The sequence below is a fragment of the Nasonia vitripennis genome, chromosome 2 (genome assembly GCF_009193385.2).
Source record: "Nasonia vitripennis strain AsymCx chromosome 2, Nvit_psr_1.1, whole genome shotgun sequence".
Taxonomy (NCBI): Eukaryota; Metazoa; Arthropoda; class Insecta; order Hymenoptera; family Pteromalidae; genus Nasonia; species Nasonia vitripennis.
In genome coordinates, this window is record NC_045758.1 from 24986104 (window position 1) to 25007606 (window position 21503).

Sequence of the window (21503 nt, forward strand, 5' to 3'; positions counted from 1 at the left end):
CAGCTGCGACGTCTGTTTCTACGGATGGGTTGGTCGCTGGATTACCTGCGACGCTGCTCCTGCTGTGACGTCTCGTTTAGGTGTGCGTGTGTTCTGAACTTTATGGCTTATAGGCAGGGATCGAAGGGATTCCGTGTGAGAATTCATCCGTGTATCTTTGATGGATGATGCGTTTGACCTACTTACTATACGAGTTCGGCTATGCAGGTGCGGTTTGTTTTTCTAAAATTCTCTAATCATCGATCGAGCGCATACTGCAGATAAGATTTCGATGTTGCGCAACAGTTTCCGACGTGTTGTTCGATATACACCCGACGTTTTCTTCCCAGAAATCACGTACACACTTCGCAGTTTTTCAATTTCACTTCGAAAAAGGGACGCGTTATGTCATGAGCGCGCGGCGCACTCGATGGAGCGTATTTTACGACTCCGTAGCGAAGACAGAATTGCTTTTTGTTCTCGCGATCGGTTTTAAAACCCGAATAATTGTTCCTATACCCTATACGCAAAACGTCGCGCGTATGCGTGCTTGTAACATCCGTTTGAGAATTCAATCGTGCGCGAACGCAAAAAGCTAAATGAAACTATTTTCAATCGCGCGCGAGGCGTAGGTATGCAAAAAGAGATATCGCGCCGCGCTCGTCGCATTGTTTGGAAAATAATAATAGCAGGGAGGACGCACAATGCAAAGTTAAAATAAATTACTCTTCGCGGAGCTGATCAAAAATTGCTGCCCGCGTTTTTTATCCGACCGATGGTATGCGTTTATGCAGGTATGTGATGTTGATGGTGGCAGAGATTTTCGGTGTTTGGTTTAAATAAGGAGACGGTCGGTTGGGGAAACAATGGGCTTATATGTAAGAATTTTCGTACCATCGCAGTTATAATTGTAAGTAAAAAAGGTCGAGTATGAAGCGTCTTGAGACGTCGCTTTTCCCACCGAAGGAAATAAGCTGCGAGGGATAAAAATCGGATTAACGGTTCGAAAAATCCTTGCATCCTAAAAGTCGTCGAACTCGTTTACGGTATAGGATCGATGGTAATCTCGTAAGCCGATAATGTTCGAATTATGTCACTTGAGTATATTGTTTTCGTGTCGATTCGCAGTCAATCGCCTATACGTAGAATCGGTCGAGATGCTCATCAGATCCTCCCCAAACCGATCGCTCCCACATCCGTAAACCACCCCATAACACCTTCTCCCAACGCATCCTCCCCGCTCGTCGCGGCGTCTCTGTCGCGCGATCGTCGCTACCGATCTTCCGAACCGGCATAACGCGAAACACACGCAGCGCAGCCGAAGTGGTGGGGATCTGTACACCGAGCGAGAGAAAAGAGACAGCCGATCGGAGATACCGCGAGAGCGACGAGTATAACGAGCGACTCCGCGGAAAAGAGTAGGGGGGACTGCCACTGCCGAGGAGGAGGAGGAGGAGGAGGAGGAGAGAAAGAAAGAGAGACATCGGCGGACCTCAGAAGTGCCTGACAGTCCTAACTCGACTTCAGGCTGTGATAGATTACGCGCGACGATATACCCACAGACGCACACGCACACACACACACACACACACGTTAGCTTCTTCTCTCCGCGAGCGCGTCGATCGCTGAGAGGAAAAGTCGACCAGTGCGTTTTGTTGTTGTAAAATTTGAATTTTTTTTCCTTCCCGCGCCTTCACTGCCAGTGCCCTCTGCGGGGGTGCGAAGGGCTGCGCGGAGACGGCAGATTCAAAGTGCGGGGGATAAGTGTCTTGTGCTGGGAGAATCGCCGGCTGTATAGTGTTCGTGCGAGTGACGGAGGTAAGGGACTTTTTTCTTCTTTCTCTTTCGAGTCTTGACCCGCGGAATGGGATTCTCGATTGCAAAATGCGCGAGATCTCACGTTTCTATGTATCCGCGCGTGTGTGTGTTGTCGATCGGCGCTTTTTTCTTGTATGCTCGCGCGCAAGCGGATGAATGTGCGGCATACTTGTTGCGAGTAGATTATGTCAGGTTCGAGAGTGAAAGGTGTTATTCGGACTGTTGCGTTTATTGTGCGAGCTTCCGAGTATAACGTACTTATATATACGCGGTCTGAAAAACGATGCTTGTTGTCGGGGCGAGGTGTGTCGTTCGGGGAGTGATTATGTATACCTGTTCGAGCTGCAATTGGGCTTCTTTTCCTTTGTAACGAGAGAAAGGGGTTGACGAGAGCATCGCGCTATTGTCGTTCATTAGTCATCGATACAGGCTTTGTTAGCGTCGCTGACTTGCTAATTTATTCTACTCGGAAACGTGGAAAAATGAGTTAACGATAGCGCGGCTATCTGCAATCTGTACAGACGTAACTTCATCGTCGGATTTTCAAAAATAACTACTTCTATATCTTCACCCCAACTTTATTTAAAAAGCTTTGCAGCGTTACGTAACCGCCGGGAAATCTCACGAATGTATAGCGAATTTCGATTACACGCGTCAGGGAATGAGAGCTGATAGGCCGGCGATTAAAAATATTTTTGGGCGATGGCCTTAGCGTTTATTGTTGTAAAAAAAGATAACGAGAGTAGCTGATTCGATTAAAACGAGCGCTATATAGTCGGAAAGACACGTATACGATTCGGCAACTTCAAAAATTATTTGCGCGACTTCTCTGACGTATATAAGACGAGCGATGGATATAAAAAGACTAATTATCCTCGCAGTTACGAAACGCGAAGAAAAAACGAGGTGCAAAAATGCGCTTCTTCGATCAGCCTCGAATAATTAGCAAACAGATTTTTGACATTGACTAGGAAGAGCAGCAGACGATAAGTAGGTTTTTTCATGGGTATCGAGGATTATACACACGCTGCGTTACGTAAGGGTAGGAGTAAAAATCATACGTCTTCGAGAGTCGAGATAGAAAACTATCCATCATACACGCGAAAGTCGAGATACGCGCGGATTCGAAGATTTCAAAAATAATAATATCTCCGGTAAATTTGCTCGTTTGTATGATCAGTACGGAACTTACCGGTCGTTTGCTTAATTCGAGCATGAAAATTCGCGGCGCGGACGCGCGACGAGCTCTAAATTCGGAGAAAAGAAAATGAGCGATATGCGCGCTCGTTTTCGCTTCATTCATCATCTCGAGAGAAGGACGGTGAAATCGTATAATAACTGTCGCGTTAAAAAGTCCACCGCTCATCGGCTACTGCCGCCGAGAGCGAAACCTGACCGGCATAATTAGATTTCACTTGTATACGTGCATAGCTGCTTTTAATTAATTAATTTATTAATTTTCTCTCTGCTGGCGTGTGTAATTGAAGTTTAGCCGTAACGAGATAAACTTGGTGAAAGAATTTGTTTTCGTATCGTCGACGATAGCATTGTTTATTGTGAAGTAACATATAGTTCTCTCCCATATAACACACCCGAATTTCCAGCGGAATTCGCTCCAGATGAAAACGCATCGAAAGAAAAGCCTCTCCTCGCGCAGGATTTACGCGGGCATGCAACAGCGTGACAAGTTGCCGCAGCTTTTACGGCGATTCGCGGAATGGCATTATCGCGCGCCCCTTTTGTCCATTGTCCGCCCGATCGTCGATCAACGTCTCTCTCCCTTCGTCTTTCAGTCGATATGAAAAGCGCGAGTTGTTCGCATTTTGTGTAGTCTCGCACACACACGAGCGAGTGTGCGTGTAATCTAAAGTGGCCTTTTGCCTCGTTTTTTACCGACCATTGTTCGCGGCTTTCGTTTTACGCATCGATGCTGCCGCTGCTGCACTGTGTCCGCGGTTATGTTCTTTTTGCTACTCGGTACATGTCGCCGACGCCGTAATCGTCATTATACATGAATGCTCGTAGTTTTGTAGCTATACAGTCGCTTCTGCGATTAGCCAGATTGAAATTGCCGTTATTACGGGAGGACGCGACTGATGCTGCAGGGGGATCAACGTCGTCGTTTGAGTCGCGTTTTCAGAGAGCGCTGATTTGAAAATTTTGCTGTTCTATTTTTAGAGATCGTTATAATAGCTCGAGCAATAGCGTTTTTTCCAGTCGTTGCAGTTATATTCGCTCGGTTCGAGCTTTCGGGACATTTTAGCGGTGAAATCATCTCGAGCTCGCGGATACCGATTTACGAATTCCAGCGTATTCTTGAACTTGACGTCGACTGTTTCGGGGACTGCGGTGGAAAATCGCCCCATCAGAGCCAATCCGACACTCACGGTCGCGGCCCAATAAACGGAACGCAATCAATCCATTTCCATCGTCAGCGTAGACCACCTCAATGTAGCACTATATGCATACGTGTAGAGAACCAGACTCTCGTTAGGTAACACCAGGGATCTCGACTGCGCGTACTCTCTTTAGCGTCTCCCTCAGAGCAGATGCATGCGGCGAGTCACGTAACACTTTCGAATTTCGTCGCATTAGTGTATTAAATCTGGTGCAGCTCCTTCCTTCTCTCGCAGGTGTGCCTTTTTCCTTCTGCAGCCGATCCTTTCTTTCGGGGCAGACGCATTCTTCGGGCCGTTATCGTGGGATATAGCCACTGATCAGATTGACCCGGGAGTGTCGTTTCGCAACGTCGAGAAATTTTCTCCGGACGCGAAATGCGTCGCTGGAGAGATTGTTTTGTCACTTTTCCTGCCTTCTTGAGAGAGAGAGAGAGAGAGAGAATGCTCTGGGTTTCCCCGCTAGGTGTATGTTGTGACATGTCGGAAGAATTCGTGGAGATCGTGATCAATGTGCTTGTTTTTTTTTTTATATTAGGATTTGGTAATTAGAAGCGTCATTATAAATACCACCGGTCAGATAAGATCTTTTGGATAGTGAACCATAATGGTTAAAACGTTGGCAATGCGGAAAATGCCCAAGTTTCTCCAACAAACTCCAGGAATTCATCTGGATCACATCACGCAAAAATATTCACGTCGAGTGTTTGTTTATGTAATAACAGATTTCCTCATACATTACGTTTAGCGAGTGGTTTATTACTCCGCGACGTCCGGAGTTAATTTATATTTATATTGTGCGGCGAGATTCGTGTATAATAATTCAGACGTCAGCGCGATTCGCTCCGGTGAATCATTGTATTTTTCCCCGAAAGAAAGTCCAGATTTTCCATTCAGAACGCGCGCGTATAAATTAGGTGTACCATTAGAATCGTCAAAAATGACATCCGTCGATAATTAAGTAATTCGTCAGAGAAAAAGATTAAGAAAGCTCGAAAATGTTCCTCTTTCATGAGGCCTTGATCCTCGTAAATTATCAGCGTTGTGTCATCAGACGCTTTTCTCTCTCTCTCTTTCTCTCACTCTCACCGATACATTTCACGCACACTCACGATTCTCGTTAAATGCGTTATTGTATCAGCAGCGACAGGAGCTCAACTTATTATTAGAGGCTTAATAATTGATACAGCTATTTTATGTCCCTGTTTACGTTTTCTTTTCGGCTCCGCTAAAAAATCTCCTCGATACGACTCTCTCGAGTAAGATGACCTTCGAGTCGCGTTTATACAATTTATAGCGCAGCTTTTGCAGCAATTTATATAACCGCGCGGGCGAAATGGGTTTCAAGAGAGAGAGAGAGAGAGAGAGAGAGAGAGAGAGAGAGAGAGAGAGAGAGAGAGAGAGAGAGAGAGTATATAGATAATTTGCATGCGCTCGAAACCGCATTTTTCGATGAATCCGCGCGCAGACACACACACACAAAAGATAATGCTCTCCGAACTCCTTGCCACATCAAAGTCCCTGCGCGCGAGCAGAACTTCTCCTTATAAACCGCATCGTCGCGCCAAAGTAGTCAGAGACAAACCGTGTCAGCCGTGCGCTATATAATCCGTGCATAATATAAAAACCGCGCGCGGAAATTCCATGGAATCTCGCGAAATCCATCTCTTTCTCGTGCGAACGACTTCTGCGAACAGTTGCCGCGCGCAAATCATTACATAAGGAAAAGTAGGTAATCCGCGCCGCCGCCGTGTGCGCGGGCAAATCGGTGAAAGAGAATATAAAAAAGTGGCGGCTGCAGCTCTCGTGAAATTAAATACATCGACCTTGGCGCCTGTTCTCCACGGGTCTTCTCGACTCTTGGCTACTGTGCTGTTATGCACGCGGATCAGCTGGGATCAGGATGTGACTCGATGTTATTTTTGGAGAAGAGGAGAGTGTCGCAAGGGTATGATAGGGGAGTTTGAATTCTGTAGAAAAACGATTGTGCAACGTGAGGTATTGTTCGCATTAGAATATGGGAGGTGAACTCGTTCTTTTAATCGTATTCGAGGGATACGGGCTCGGCTTGTTTATCAATTTTCATTTTAATCTCAAAAGTATAACGACTGTGTTATATTCTATTACGAAATGTGTCTATGCACAGACGGATTTAAAAAAAATACCAAGACTCGTTTGAACCGATGCAAGTTTCGCAAAAAAAAAAAAAAATAAATAACTGTACTCCTCGACTGCGCCGAACGCTAAAAAAGGAGCCTCGTGAAAGAGGCGATAAACTTGTTAAAATAAGTAGTTTTGAAAGCGTTCACTGTGACAAACGCTTTGTTCTGCTTCTTCTTCTTCTTATTCTTCGGGAAACCGTTAATTGATTTTCACCTCGCAATCTATGCAAATCAATTTCAGCACGCGCTTATGCCTCGAAACGTAACGAAAGAACGAAGGTTCACAATTTTAGGAAACTTTAGCTCTTCTATGCGCGCAAGGATGTCCCATCGATCTTGAGCGTATTCGAAATGCATTTATGCGCAGCTTTAACGATCTGAAAAAAAGCAAGTCACGAAAAAATCGCCTTCGAATACCGACACCGAGAGTCACGTCATGCTAGCAAGAAGCCGAAGTAAAAATAAACGTCAATAAAGTGTATTTAGGGGTCAATTTTTTATTCCGATTCACCGATCGTCGCGCGCGGTAAGAAGTGTCGCTATACTTCGCTCGCGATAAGGATGTAAATGCACTTTGTTCTCGTCCGCAGACTGAATTCGAAGGCCTTGAATTTCGACTGTATAAATAAACGACTCGCTGCGATATATACGTATAGAAACCTTATCGATGAACTTGAAATCGTTCAGAAATGTTAACGTCCTTCCGTTGCAGTATTCCTGCGCGAATCTCGCGTACTTTCACGCGATTTTTCCTCAATAACTTCGGATCGCATCGCGGAGTTATAAATAAACATTTTCCTCAAATCGATAACAAACTTCGCCAATTATTGCAAGCGACACTCTTTCATCCAGTATCGAAACACCCCCGCAAAAAAAGTGAAAAATGCCACTACTTCAACTACTTAAACGCTCCGTGTCACAACTTATACACACACACGGTCCTCGATACTCCAAGCGCGAGTGCAAGAAAAGCCAAACACACTTGTCATTCAATCGTCGCGTGTACATAGCCAGTGGATTTGCGTGCGCTGGTATAATACACACATGTTAGCTACATATAAAAAGCGTCCGTCCGTGACGACGACTGTCGCTTTTTTACTCTCCTCCCGAGGTAATACAAAGTATAAGCATGACGCTCTTGACGCGTATGCAAGTATTACACTTTTTTTCAGCCTTTCCATTGAAAACTCCACGGCTGCGCTTTTTTTTTCTCGAAGGGCTGAAAAAGCGACGAGGGATCTTCCGACGTTAACGAGAGGATAATTCTATATTTGCCCGTGTCGGGCTAATTTTAGCGTAAAGACCCAACGTTGTTGACTACCTTGAACGACGCTTCCTGCTCCGTGTCTTATTTTTAAATATTATTGCGTCACTTACACATTGTCGTGCACCGACGGAATCGCCGCGAGTGCAGCTCAAAGAGGAAATTCCCAAAAAGAAGCGAGCCGATAAGGGAAAATACCTATGTAAGTGCCGATAACGCGTAGGCGAGAGTTTCAGGCTCGCGGAGCGAAAAAAACACACGTGGATGATTCAGCGCGATATATAATCATGTGGTTCGTGTGATAAGCTTCGAGCGACTATCACGATCGATGAGGCGGCTATCTTCGCGGCGCCTACCTTCGCACTCCGTGTCGCGAGTGTGTTTTCGCGTTGCTGCTTTCCCGAAGAGCAGTCGCGTCGAGTTCGGTTGGAGATCGATTTATGGAAAGGCGGATGGCTGGACGAGTCTCTATCTCTTTCTCTTTCGCTCCGAGGCGTAGGTTTCTTGTGTAGGATCTGTGGACGTATATAGTAAGGTAGGATTAAGACCGACATATTTCAAATTATTTAATTGCAAAACCGAAGCGAATTCTAATTGCACCGAACACAGCCGATCTCCCATTGCAAATAGCATCTTCAAACCCCTCACAAAAAAAAAACTCAAGAGCAGGCTTATATACACACGCGAAAAAAGCGGAGAATTAGTGTCGTTAGCCGCACTCGCGCATACGCGCACGTTCCGGCGTCACTCTTCATTGCACCAGTACCGATTTTATCGACTCCGTATACCCGCACGCGCAGTAGTGCCGAGTAAGTCGTCCGCGTACAAGTGTATACCCCCCGACAAAAAATCCCTCGTTATCTCGTCCGCGTGCATTTGCCCGCGTCTCTATCTCGTGCTTTCAAAAAGCAATCCCTATACACATCGGCTGGCTAATCGGCGACGTTTCGAGGGCTGTTATTGTTGCCGATGGCATGTGCACAAGGCTCGAGGTTATTGAGCGTCGAAAAAAAAACGGTGAAACTGCACACGAGGTTTTATTGCCGGCCGTGCGATTACACGCGCGAAAAAACGGCTTTAATTGCGTTTACGCGTGCGTTATACTTTTTGCCGAGGCACAGCCCCCCCGAGGACAAGCTGTGCTTTTGCCCTGGTAAATACAGCTTTTCGTGTGTTGTAAATTTATCGATGCATCGTAGTTGAGGCGAAGGAGGTTACGAAATTTACGATGAGTTATGCTCGAGCCTCGCGTGTGTGATATAATGAAAAGCTGTGTTTGCCGAGAGTTTCGTTTGCACAAACTTTATTGGATTTGCAAAAAATGCACGTGCTGTTGGCATGTTTGTTTATTAGTATCGCTGTATATTCGAATTCTCATGGAATACTTACAAAACGCGATGTTCTCGAGAAATTGTCAGACAGTGTATACGGATTAATTGTAATCAATCAATTTGGCCAAGTTCTCAGCTCTCTTAATTCGCTTGAAATAACTGATAAAACTGCCATTCACGCTCTCAATCTACTCGACTGGACTGAATTCCGCACGTGAAAACAACAATATAAATCCTCGATTGAATAATGCATTAATTACACGCGTGTATAGAATTGAGTAAATTAAAAAGCGCACAATCCAAATTTACGTACGCGATATTGCACAAGCCAAAAATATTATACAGCGTCTACAAGTTTGTGATATAGCAGCCGAGAATGTTTTCCCTACAGTCATTGTCGCGGTTATAGTGTAGAGTATTAATAATTATCCACATGACGGATCGCGGAGAAAATCGGTTCGACCAAAGTAAAGTCGATCGGCCGAGAGAGAGACTCCGGGCCTTGAGCTGTCGGTCGCGAGCCGCTCGGGATCTTGCAACGTTTCACGTTCTCGGCCAACGAGAAAACCGAGGATATGTAAGTGGATCGATCGGGGGCTTTTGGATGCTCGCTCGATGTTTTCAGCTGAAATGTACATAGTTGTTATCTGTTGCTGAATGACGGCGAGGAGGCATCGGCGATTAAATTACGGTTTTTAATAGTTTAGAGTACTATAATTTTCTTGTCTAGTTAGGCTGTAATTATGGCGATGAAAATTTCGTGATTACATTAAGTCTACACATACTAATGCGTAATTGCTCGATTTTTTATATTATTAATCGCAAAGTCGGTAGATTTCGGTTTTGATTACTGCTCGCTTGTTTCACGCTCCGAAATCGTGTAATGCCCGACCCTGAATTCACATTCACACACTGGCACAATAAATCTTGGGGACGCTTCCCACGAAAAATATGTAGAATCACGCATTAATTCCATAAATTACCGCTGTATTATAAAACCAGAATAAACAAAATGCGTATCACGGTTATTTCGGGCGAATACTGATGCATGACTCAATTCAAATTAACGTCCTCTTCTTCATACAGCATAGAGAATGTCGTTACAGCTTTTAATTACAAAGTATTTCCCCAAATGCGCCTTCATACACTCTCAATGTGGCGATAAGCGATTTGATCGGTCATCCGCAATAGAGGCCCTGAATCGCGAGCACCGTCTCGATTTCACGACAGCGAAGGTCGTCGCAGCAGAGGCACATTAGCATTGCTGATGCCCCCGCGAGCCGTCAAGATGGCCTCTGACCCCGCAACGCGCATTTGCCTTTTATCTCCGCGCGTACGCGAGCACGCGCTGCTTATACACGTTTTGCATCAGCCATTCAGCTCTGAGCTCTGCGATTTAGCGATGATTCGATTCACTTTTGTGTTTGGATGTGATACTTCTTATCGAAGTTTTTTCTTCTTCAGTATTAGCTCCGATAATTAATCGATGTAAAATGTAGCCAAGAAACAGTTTGGCAGTTTTGATGCGGCCTTATATCTATACTTAGCGCGCAGATTGCGATGAGGAAAATAAGGGCTGATGCGGGGAAGGCTATTGGTAGTCCGTCAAATTAAATAACAGTTCGGATTTAAAGCTACGCTCTTGCTTTTAAAGCTACTAATGATTTCGAATCGATTCGACGTTGGCGGTGGGAGAATTTCCGTTGTTGACTCACTTCATTGACATAATTTCTGTACACAACGATTTAAATACCAGGGGTTATCGGTCTGTAAAGTTAACCTGCTTGTATGAATGCAAGAAGTTTTTTTATATGCCAATTATATTTTTATTTTTTTACTTTGGCTTGTAAAAGGAGAACTATTACCATTCAACAAAGAAGTTGCTATACATATATTGCGTTAGTTCAATAAACTATTATAATCCAATTATCTTGTATTGAATATCTGTGATGTTTATAGGCCCATTAATCTTCCACGTGAAAAGCTGTATTCTATTTTTAAAATTATAACACACTCGGGGCAGCACAAAAATATGCGATACAAAGGCTTTTTTTGGATCAAATCGTTTTATTTAACAATTAGTTTGCTGAAATACCTTATTTTTTATGTGACAACATTCTATCGTGTACCTATGGAAACCGAGTCGTGCAAGTCTAAGGTTAATGTTCTAAGGCCAGTTGGATTCTTGTATGGATGTTCTCGCTCTATAAGCACGTGGAAAAAGAAATTAAATATGCACGATAAAGTTTGAGACGACAAAAAAGTGGGTTACGTGTTGAATATGTTCAAGAAAATTGCGAAAAAACACGCGTACGTATAAAGTGATCAAGACGCTCATTAACCTTTTTAAAAAGAAAAACAGGATTAATCTGCAGACGTTGTAGTACGCAGAATCGTTTATGACACAAGATTTGCAGATTAAGCATTTCAAGCGGAATTAATTTTCTAAAAAAACATGTTTCCATTCAGCACTTAATGTTGTAAATCGCAAGAAATGGATATGAGACAGTGAAAATCACCGGTGAAATATGCCGTCTGATTAGAAGATTTCAAAAGAAGTATGCTCATTATGTTATTATTTACGCAAGGATGTTATGCGGTCAAAGGTTTTAAAATTGTTTCACGTACTTTTTTTCTCAATTACTAGTTAGATATAGGTATCTTTGTGAAAAGTATATGTATAATTATAGGTTTGGCCACACGCGTTGAAACTCGCGAGCCAGTGTAGCGAGACCTTTAAATTTTTCCAACGAGTTGTCACGCGCAGTATTGAAATTTTGCGTTTGAAGTCAACAGGATCGTTGCGATGCAATCGATAAATAAATTCAGCCATATATACAGAAATAAGATTTTAAAAATAGCGCGCGGAACAGGAGGAAACATCTTCGTTAATTTTTTCAATTCTCCGCATAGCTCTGCAGTTCAAGATTGAATTACGCAACTTGATTGATAAATTACACGCGACAAAGTAAATTAAAGAAGGCGTTTACAAGCTTTCGAATAATTCTTCAACCGCGAGCTCGTTGGATTTTCTTACAACGATTATTGCACACCGTGTCGTTACATTTTTTTCCGTAAAGCCCGTTGTTTCTCTCAATTTCAAAAAATCCACTTCTGCAGCATTCAAAACTTTATTTCCTCGTCGATGAATCAGGCCAGAAACTTTTCCCGCCCGATTCGCGCACGAAACGCGGGCCATTGAACGCTTCCCGTAGCCAAGAGCCGACGAACGACACGCGGGCACATTACGAACTCGCAGCCGATTTATAATCCGGCTGATTATCATCGGGAGAGCCGACGCGACGTTGAGAAAGAGAGGAGACTCGAAAGTAGAATAGCGTCGCGCGAAGATGTGTTAATCCCCTTCCAACGCGGACGGCTACTATAATAAGCGTTGTGCGATGTGGTGTGGTATATACCGGACCGACTGGTTTGGCCTCTCTCTCTCTCTCTCTCTCTCTCTCTCTCTCTCTCTCTCGCGCGCGAATGTGTCGCGCTGACGAATTTCTCATTTCGCGGGACTTTACGTTTTACGGCTGGATTTTTCTTTTTTTCGTTCGCCGGATATGATCGGGCAATGATTTTTAAGGGGAAATCGGCTGTTTAAGTGGATATTGAAGGCCGATTTAAGCGCCGGTTTATTGATTGACGGGACGATGGTTAATGTTTGCTAATCGATAATAAGAGTTGAGTTAAGTACATACTTGGAGTAATTAGTGTCAGTTTATTTTGATTTTTCTTAATTATCTTGTAATGATTGGCAGGTTATTGATATGAAGTATCAAAAACTCGGTATTTACGGAATAGCTTCATAAATATTTCACTTCATTCTCCGATTTTTTTCAGCATCATCGTGGATAGACGACTTATAGCCTTTCAGACGATCGTTAAATAATTTTCAGCGACTAACTCGCTGTACAAAAATTGTGCACCCACGTAGATCACAGTGCAGCGTTAAAATATACGCTCTCAGCGCCTGGCGATTCAACCGCGGCGATAAACGTTCGCTTCAAAGAACAGTGTACTCAGAGAGAACGTGTAAAAATGCAAGAAAAACTTGACGTCATCGTGCCGACTATAACACGAAGACATACCTCGTATACCGCTATACGATTTTTAAAAACTCCAAGCTATACACGCTAAAAACACCAGTAGCACTCGATTACGACCCAATAGTGAGCCTGCCTCCGACGTAATGCGCGCAGCGCGTTTCTTTTCCACATATTACCCCCGCAGTCCATCATTCAATTAAGCGCGCGGCCGTGCAATCGCTAATAACACCCCGGCGTCGCGAATTTCGCAAAACAGAAGCGGAAAATCGATTCCCGCGTGTATGCGGGCACGCTTGCGCTCGATGTATAATACAAAAAAGTTCGCGGACACCTGTAATTACGATGTGTACAGTAATCATACACGCGAACGGCGGAGTTTCTCCAGACGCGCGGCAAACTCATCGCTCGGTATCAAAGCAAATCGCGTCTGATCCTTGAGACGAAAATATGCTCTCTCTCTCTCTCTCTCTCTCTCTCTCTCTCTCGATTTATCGTACGTGGATAAGTGTGCAGCGTGAGGCGGATAAATAAGCGTTTAAAAAGCGCCGCCGCATGAGCGCGAGAGTTTTTGTCAAACGTATATTCCAACTGGATTAGAGACCCTGAGCTCATGAATTCGCACTTCCTCGTGAGAGAGGTGGGAAAAAAGTTTGCCGTCATGCAGTGGTTTCTGTTTCTTTTCGCTGCTAATATTATAGAGTGTGTCGGGGCCTTGTGTTCGGCTGTGTTTTTGCTTCTGATTATGTACACGATTTTTTCAAAAGAAAATATACTGATTTACGTGCTCGACCGCTATGCCACTACTACATATCGACACGACATTCTCACACTATATTATACGCTCAATACCGCAGACGCCTTTGCTTAGCCGATGTGTACTATGAAACCCAAAGACATGACAGCGACATCGGAGATCATCGTCCGCGTCTAGGCGAGAATTCACGCGTCGTCGACCGAAACGCACTCGCCGCTGATGCTTCGCGGTGTATATACGTATAATTAATAATGGACGAGTGCAGTTCGATCCTCTACTCTCAGCGACGAGTGTTTTTCTCTCGCATCAGGAAGTGTTGCTCCACCGGTCGCCAAGTGTATGTGTGTGTGTGTGTGTATAAGGTATACGCATATACACATAACGGGAGCGAGGAGAGCTTTGCGTCGTGGCCCTTTAAGGACACGAGCAACCGGTGCTTCATTGATACTCTGAGAATTCTGTCGTCCGAGAGGTGGTGAAAAAAAGTTGGCTCTTCAAGTCTCTCTTTCTCTCTCTTAGTGACGATAGACTTGAGCGATTAATTAATGATGACACTGTTTCCGAAGCGCCCGAAAGCCAACCGTGATCAAGGCTTATTACCATGATCAGCGTAATTTTTTTTTTGCTCCTCTAATAAAAGTATACACTTTATAGTATGGAGTATAAAATAATCAACGGCGTGAATCTTCACTATTTTTCGTCAATGTCAAGCACTAGAGCACATTATCAAGAGCCGTAGGAAAGAAGATTATACTAGTTCCGAATAATTACCATTTACTTATATTGTAGCCCATGGGAACAAGTAAAACCAGTTCGTTAAAATTCTGTTTTTGTTTTTGTTGAACCTGACGTACCCGTAATAATGCAATCGATACACTCGAGTAATCAGCCTCGAGGAGTCGGAAAGTTCAAGTATGGTAGGGAAATGGCCAGTTCAAAAACTATTTTCGTTTACAGCTACTGTAGTGACTTGACACTACGACGACTGATTATACAGCTATATAAAACTCTATGCAAATCATCTTGATGTATTCGAATCATCGCATGAAAGTCAAATAAAAGTGATGGAATGGCTCGATTAATCATCCCGATCTCGTTTGCTGTTTTCTAGAACATGAAAAATCGGCGCACGACGTGATCTCGAAGCTCTCCATATACACACGCGTGAAATTAAGTCTATTTAATTAATGCGTCTAGTCTCGCTTGCTCGCCGCAGTAAGAGCTATACACGTGTGACGCGCGCAACAGCGACGTCACACGCGAGTTTTTTCAACGTATATATTTAAATATGAATTATTCCCTCGTTGGTCAAAAATCGCGAATCTTCTGTTCTCCTCCACTGCTCCGTCGCACTTCCTCCATAGGGTCAAGTTCGCGGAACCTCGAACGCCGACAAAAAGCTAATTAGCCCGCGCTTGATATATCTGCTCCTTTTTTCGCGCGCGCTGTGAAAGGCGGTGGTTCCCGTTTTCGGGTGAAATTAAAATACCGTATACATAAGCGAGAGAGGCTGCAATAAAAAAGAAACGAAAACTTCTCTCTTTTATTGTCTCTCGCCGGCGGCGGGTAAGTGTATTTTTATGTAAGCGCGCGGTGCGCGCGTGCGCATAAGTGCCCCGCGCGGGAAATGAAATCGCGGAAGAAAAAACGCGCGGGGAACGATCAGACGGCGCGCAAGAAATCGCTCTCGTGGTTTCGCGGACTGATTATTTTAATTCTTGCGGAGAGTAGTGCGCGTTGCTTATTTTTTTTTTTCGAAGCTGACATGCTTTATTGTTCACGAGTCTGCGCAGGAATGATTTTTACGTAGTGCATCGTTTGCGTCAACTTTTATTTTCGTAGGGCATCGAGATTATTGCAGATAAAACGTTTGGGAATATTAATAGTCAATCTAAGTGTGTAATTAGGCAGCATGACTCGTTGATAGAGTCCGCTTGATAGACGTAATCTTTGCGCACACTGAAAATCAACAATAAAAGAATCCACCGAATAATAAAACAGAGTGACAGCTCCGCCGAGTACAATGTTTGCTCTACGATACACTCGAGACTTCACGTATACTCGCGTTTTCGCATTGTCGAACGCCGCATATATGCATTGAAAAACCGTAAACATTATTAGACATTCAAATTAAAAGCCTCGCGTCAGATTCACTTACGCGGCTTTTTGTCGGTACAAGCTGTGCATCAGCTTCCGAGACTCGAGACTTACGTACTCCGCACAGCCGAGACTGTCTGGCTCATCGCTCATTTCTTGTACACGCGATGCGTATCTCTTTGCAAATCGTGTGCTGACTACTATACATCCGTCGGAGAAAGTATACACGTACGTACAGGCAGACACGAGTATTACATGAAGATAATGCGCGGAGTCGTGTGTATCTGTGTGTACTTCTGGATTTTCTTTGAATGAAACGTTTGTTTCATCGTTGCGCAACTTCTCGAGTATTGTAATTTTGAAACGAATATCTATGAATCCGACGGTGTACCGTTGAGGAACTTTTTGTGAAACAACATATGTGGTCGCCGAACGGATGTACCCGCTCGATACAGAATCATCGCCGATTTCTCATTGAAATCCCACCATCCGTATTAATTAACGCACTTGTACTCCTCCTCTCTGCAAACAGGCTCATTAGCCAATTACTTATAAACGTTGCGCAATGAAAAACCCTCTATCGCGACATCCACGCGCGCGAGTCATTAATATCGCACCTGCCATACATCGACTACATTCGAGTCAAGATATGGGAAGAAAAAATAATAAAGCCTCCCGATAAGTCAAATTACCACGCACGATTTCCGCAGCAAGACAACCTGTTGAATTTTTCGCAGACGTATAGAGAACGCGTGTACGTATCGTGGGCTCGGGCTATCTATCAGACGACGACGGGTATACGGCAAACCCACGTGGCGTCGGCGAACTGGACCGTCGTTGGCTTGTACCGTTAGCATCGCACACGGCAGTTCGTATATGTACGTGATAGCGCAGTGTGGAGGATTTTTCGAAAAAGGCGCGGCTATATCTCGGGTTGCATTTGACAGATCTTTTCCTTTTTGCTGTCGAGCGACGCGTGTCCACGACCATTACGCGATTCTTGTCCTCTACTGCGATGTGTGTTCTGTTTGTTGGATGTTTTTCGTTCGGTTTACTATATGATGAAGATATGACGGGGCCATTGCGTAATGTGCGGGATGGAGACGCGGGGATGGATGGAAGTACCGGTGTCTGGACCGAGCGGGAATGTAACTACTTGCTACTTGTTTGTGAGAATGCTGTGGAGTTATTTTGAGAATGAAATGATTACGGTGCATGAGTCGCGTTTTAGCGGCTAATCGCGTGCAAAGGTATTATACCGAGAAGTCAGAATTTTTTGTTATCTCTTATCAGAGCGTAATCTGCGATTACTCCGATGTTTGCTTGACATAACGGATAGAACAGATAGCCTCTATTCTCATGATATCAATGTTTCAGAGAAGCTTCCATCGTAACTATTCACGCTCGTATTCTAGTGAGAATCGATGATCCTGCTCTATTTCAACAACCTCTGTCAACTGAGAAAAAAATTGTTTTCACGCAGGTGAACAACTGCGTCAGTCCCTCGCATAAAAACGAAACAAAAATCCCACCTCGAGATTACACTGGCGCTTCGCCGACCTTGGGCGTAATCTCTCTCTCTCTCTCTCTCTCTCTCTCTCTCTGCAAAAAAAAAAACTTATAGTCAGACGATCCCCTCGCCCTAAAAAAGAGACCTAACCAAACAGGCGTCGAGAGAACAAGTGTATACGGAGAGTCTATACTCGCGCATTATTACCAGCGATTCACGGAGCCGAAGACACTAATAAGGCGGCATCGGTACCGATAGCTCGCACGAGAAAGAGCGGCACGGAGTTTATTAATAGCTCGCGTCGTCGACACTGTGCGCCGCGATAAAGAGCGAGTTCGAAGCTCTTCTCATTACAATTGTTGATTCGCGCATTTCTGGAACTTCCTAGCCGACTATGTGCTTTTGCGTTCTTCTTTGGCTATATTGGTGATATTCTAATACACTTTTTTTATTTCCGCTCTCCTACACTGTGTCTTTCTTCGACTCTTGCGTCAAGAGTGAGCTGTTTCGGTTTCGGAAAAAACAGAAATAGACCCGCTGCTTTTTTGGATTCTTCTCCTTAGCGAATGGTAATAAGATATGCGGCTGCAGAGAGAGTAATGTTGAAAAATAAGTCAACGCGAGCGAAATCGTTATGATATTATGTACGAACATGCGCATGAATAAATTTCGATACAGGATGTTTCTATAATGAGAGCAGCCGGAAAGGCTTTAGATACATATTAAGTTTGCGATAAAGTCCACTGGATTCATAATTTAACGCCCTTTTCCATATCACGCCGGACATTCCATCTTGTTTGCTATGGATTTAAAGTAATTTCGTCACGCATGTAGGCATTGATTTAAATTCGAAATTTATACTGGACAAACATTAGCCGAAGACGCGAAATCGATGAAAAAGGACGGCTTGGATATGCTTCGGGAATAAATCAGCTCCGCAATAAGATCAAAGCTTTATTACATCAATAATCTAGCTGTATTTGTTGGCTTTCTCCTTCCGCGTACGAAGCGTTCTTTTTTCCGGTATACCGACGCTGTCTTGAACCATAAGTCCATCTCTGATGCAGCTTCGAAAGACGCAGACTCAGAGCTTCGAAAAAAAGTTCTCATCGAGAGTGTATGCTTCGACAAGCTTTTGATTTAAAAATGTGACTCTGCGGCAATATTTAAGCCTGTCTCGACGTGTGTATTACGAAGCTTTCGCGAAATAAAGTATTACTTGCCAGATAATTTGTTTAGTAATTATTCAGGCGTTAAACTTTTCAAGTATACGATCTGCAATTTAATGTTTCGATGCAATAACCTACGATGACGATTCAATTTTAATAATTGCTACATTGAAATTGCGTATATTTGCATGTGGGCATTAAATCAGTAGAAACGGGGTGTTGTCGGTCAGACGGTATGACGCTCCGGGCATAATAAAACTTCAGCACCAGTGTACAGTGTATTTCACGATTAATACTCTTCTAGACGATAGGAAACTTTACACCTGAGAGGCGGGATACACCTACTCGTTAGCATCTCGTTTATGACTGACTTTTAGTATTCAAAGACTCACGATGTGTGTGAACGGTGTTGTGCACAATTTTTGCGCTGCTTTCTTTTTCCCACACCGATTATGGCTTATCGCAAGATTTTTACAAAAAATTATTTTTGTAATCAATTTTGGGCTGATTAAGAAGGGCTAATTTCGTCGATGCTATATACATTGGGTATTAATTGCGACTCGGGTCCGGAGATAATCTAAAATATAGGTTAATAGAACGCGTAATAACGAGATCATGTTTGTAAAAATCCGAGTAACATGTGCACGCTTTGCTGATATGTTACAGATGGTACGTGGACCGCGTTGCTGCTGAGGCCAACGTCTGAGTAAACAATCCGTGAGTATATTTCAACTTGAGACTCTTCTCTTTCACTTTTTTGCATACGTCTGTTTTACACGTTCCTCTATACGCTTATTCAGAGTTCTATGGAATCTAATGAAGAGAAATAGACGAGTGTAAAGACGGCTTGTTTACTTCTGCTGTGAATGAGACACTAAAGATGTGTTTCACGTTGAAAGTGTGCAAACACGACAAATGCAAAATAACTTACATGGAGATGTATAGCTGGACTTGTAATATAACACCTGTTTTTCTTGACACATAAATAACTTAGGGAGTCTGGATTGAATACTGCAAAATAAAACAATGAATAAATTGCCTATAGCTTTAAATTATTTATTTTTATAGGCATATTCAATAATAACATTTAAACGACTTTCTGCGAATGAAAAAAATAAAAAACTCGTATTGCATCCTGTGTATTCTCACTTAATATCAGTCTGCATTCGATATTAAAAAAAAAAATAATTTTTGCAGCATTGAATAGACGGACTAAGAAATTCAACTCATTTTTAATTTCAAATGCTCTAAAATCAGGTGGATTCTTACAAAATTAGAAATATTATTACTTAAGCCAGGGTTATCGTCCCACTTTTGAATTTTCCTTATTATTATTTTGTACAATATGGAGAAGAATCCAGACACTTATTATTAAATAAGCTTTTACAATTCTTCTGTAACGACTCGATTTCTGGGGAAAACTCGGCAATACTCGACTGGATTACAATCCCTCGGTGCGACGGAGAACTCTCTCAACGTCTGCGATTAACCCGCGTTGCAATGCAGCTCGCTGCTAGAGCTGCTTCGCGAACGTCGTGTTCGCACGTATTCTCCTGTGCGGAGCCGCTTCTCAGTTTTGCGTTGCAACCGCTTGTTGCAACGCTTGCGGAGGCGGCGGTATTCGCGGTGAGGACTTAGGGAAGGGGAGAAAACAAGCCGGGAAAATGAATCTAGTCCCGATTATAAAATAAAATAACAAAATAAGGTATTGTGCGGTCAATATTGTTTCTATACAAATGTGCGCCAAGTCATCTCAATGTCGACTCGGCGTGGAGAGTATCTCGCGAAGCGTACGCGCGCAAACGAGAAGGCCGTTACTTAGTGCCGCTGCACCAAATCGCAAAGCTGTAGCCGCTACTACTTCTGACGCGATACAGAAAAAATGTAAAAAGTAATAAGAGACTCGGACAGTTATAGCACGAGAGGCATTAGTAGCAGGTCCAATAAAAGGCAGTACACTCCCATGTATACATTCCGGACACAGATTTTGATGAGAGGGTTATCCCAAAGTGTCTATACGCCATCTATCGTCGCTAGTCAGAAACACGGAGATAGATCGGTAGGGGTAGGCCCGGAATGTATCTGTGTTAGTTGCGAGTTCAAATATTTTTCTGCTGCTTGAATTTTTTTTTTTTTAATTATAGGAAACGGCAATAACTTGAGTCCATTTTCTGCCAAATATACTATACAATACAAATATAACAAGCATAATGCCGCAATGGTTGTCCTCTAAAAATCATAAGATACTTCCTCTAATGCAAATGTAGTGTCCTATCCTGATAACATTTCGCGGCTTCGCTCTTTTTTTGCAACAGATATTTTCCTTATCCATATGCACTAGTCCATTCCTAAATAAACAGTCGGCGTTCTAATGCAAAACTAACATAGGTATCTACTATCGAGTAAGTTTAAACCAACCAGAAGTTTACTCTTACACCTATATGCATACACTCACGTATTTTTCCTCCTTTGAATTTTAAATACCTCGAGGATACGCGGCCGAAAGAACTAGCACAGCGACGAATCAAAACAAAAAGTAGGCGAGAAAAAAGAAGTTGGACAAACTCGTTTCTCGGATCATCGCGCTCGATTCTCCTTCGCACACAACGATGAGATACTCATTTCATGCACGTACACACACACACACACACACACAGACATTCGCGGACGACGCGTCAAACAAACAACTCGCCTCCTATAATATCTACGGGCAGAATTTTTCGAGTCATTAATCGAGGCAAAGTGACGCAACCGGGACAATCCATCATCCGTCAGATTCTCTCTCTCTCTCTCTCTCTCTCTCTCTCTCTCTCTCTCCCTCTAAAAATCTTCATTTTTTCTCGTTCCCTTGTACCACACCGGCTTTCTCAATCTCGCGAATTTTTTCCTCGACCGTCGTCTCGTCTCTTCTCTTTTTTTTTGCTCCGCATATGACCGCGAAATTCGTTCCGATGACGCCACTGTCGCTTTC

At 43.5% G+C, this 21503-nt stretch overlaps 1 protein-coding gene across 3 annotated transcripts in view; it reads left to right on the forward strand.

The window, feature by feature from the left end:
* Positions 1-21503, forward strand: part of LOC100122685 — a 27409-nt gene continuing 5906 nt past the window's right edge. Inside the window, exons 1-2 of one of the 3 annotated variants that reach the window (XM_032596866.1) lie at positions 1-207; positions 19199-19249. The gene's annotated coding sequence lies outside the window, so the exon portion shown is untranslated. Of the gene's footprint in view, positions 208-1472; positions 1798-7951; positions 8155-19198; positions 19250-21503 lie in introns of those variants that run through there. The other 2 variants (XM_003425139.5, XM_008219610.4) reach the window with 2 other exon arrangements.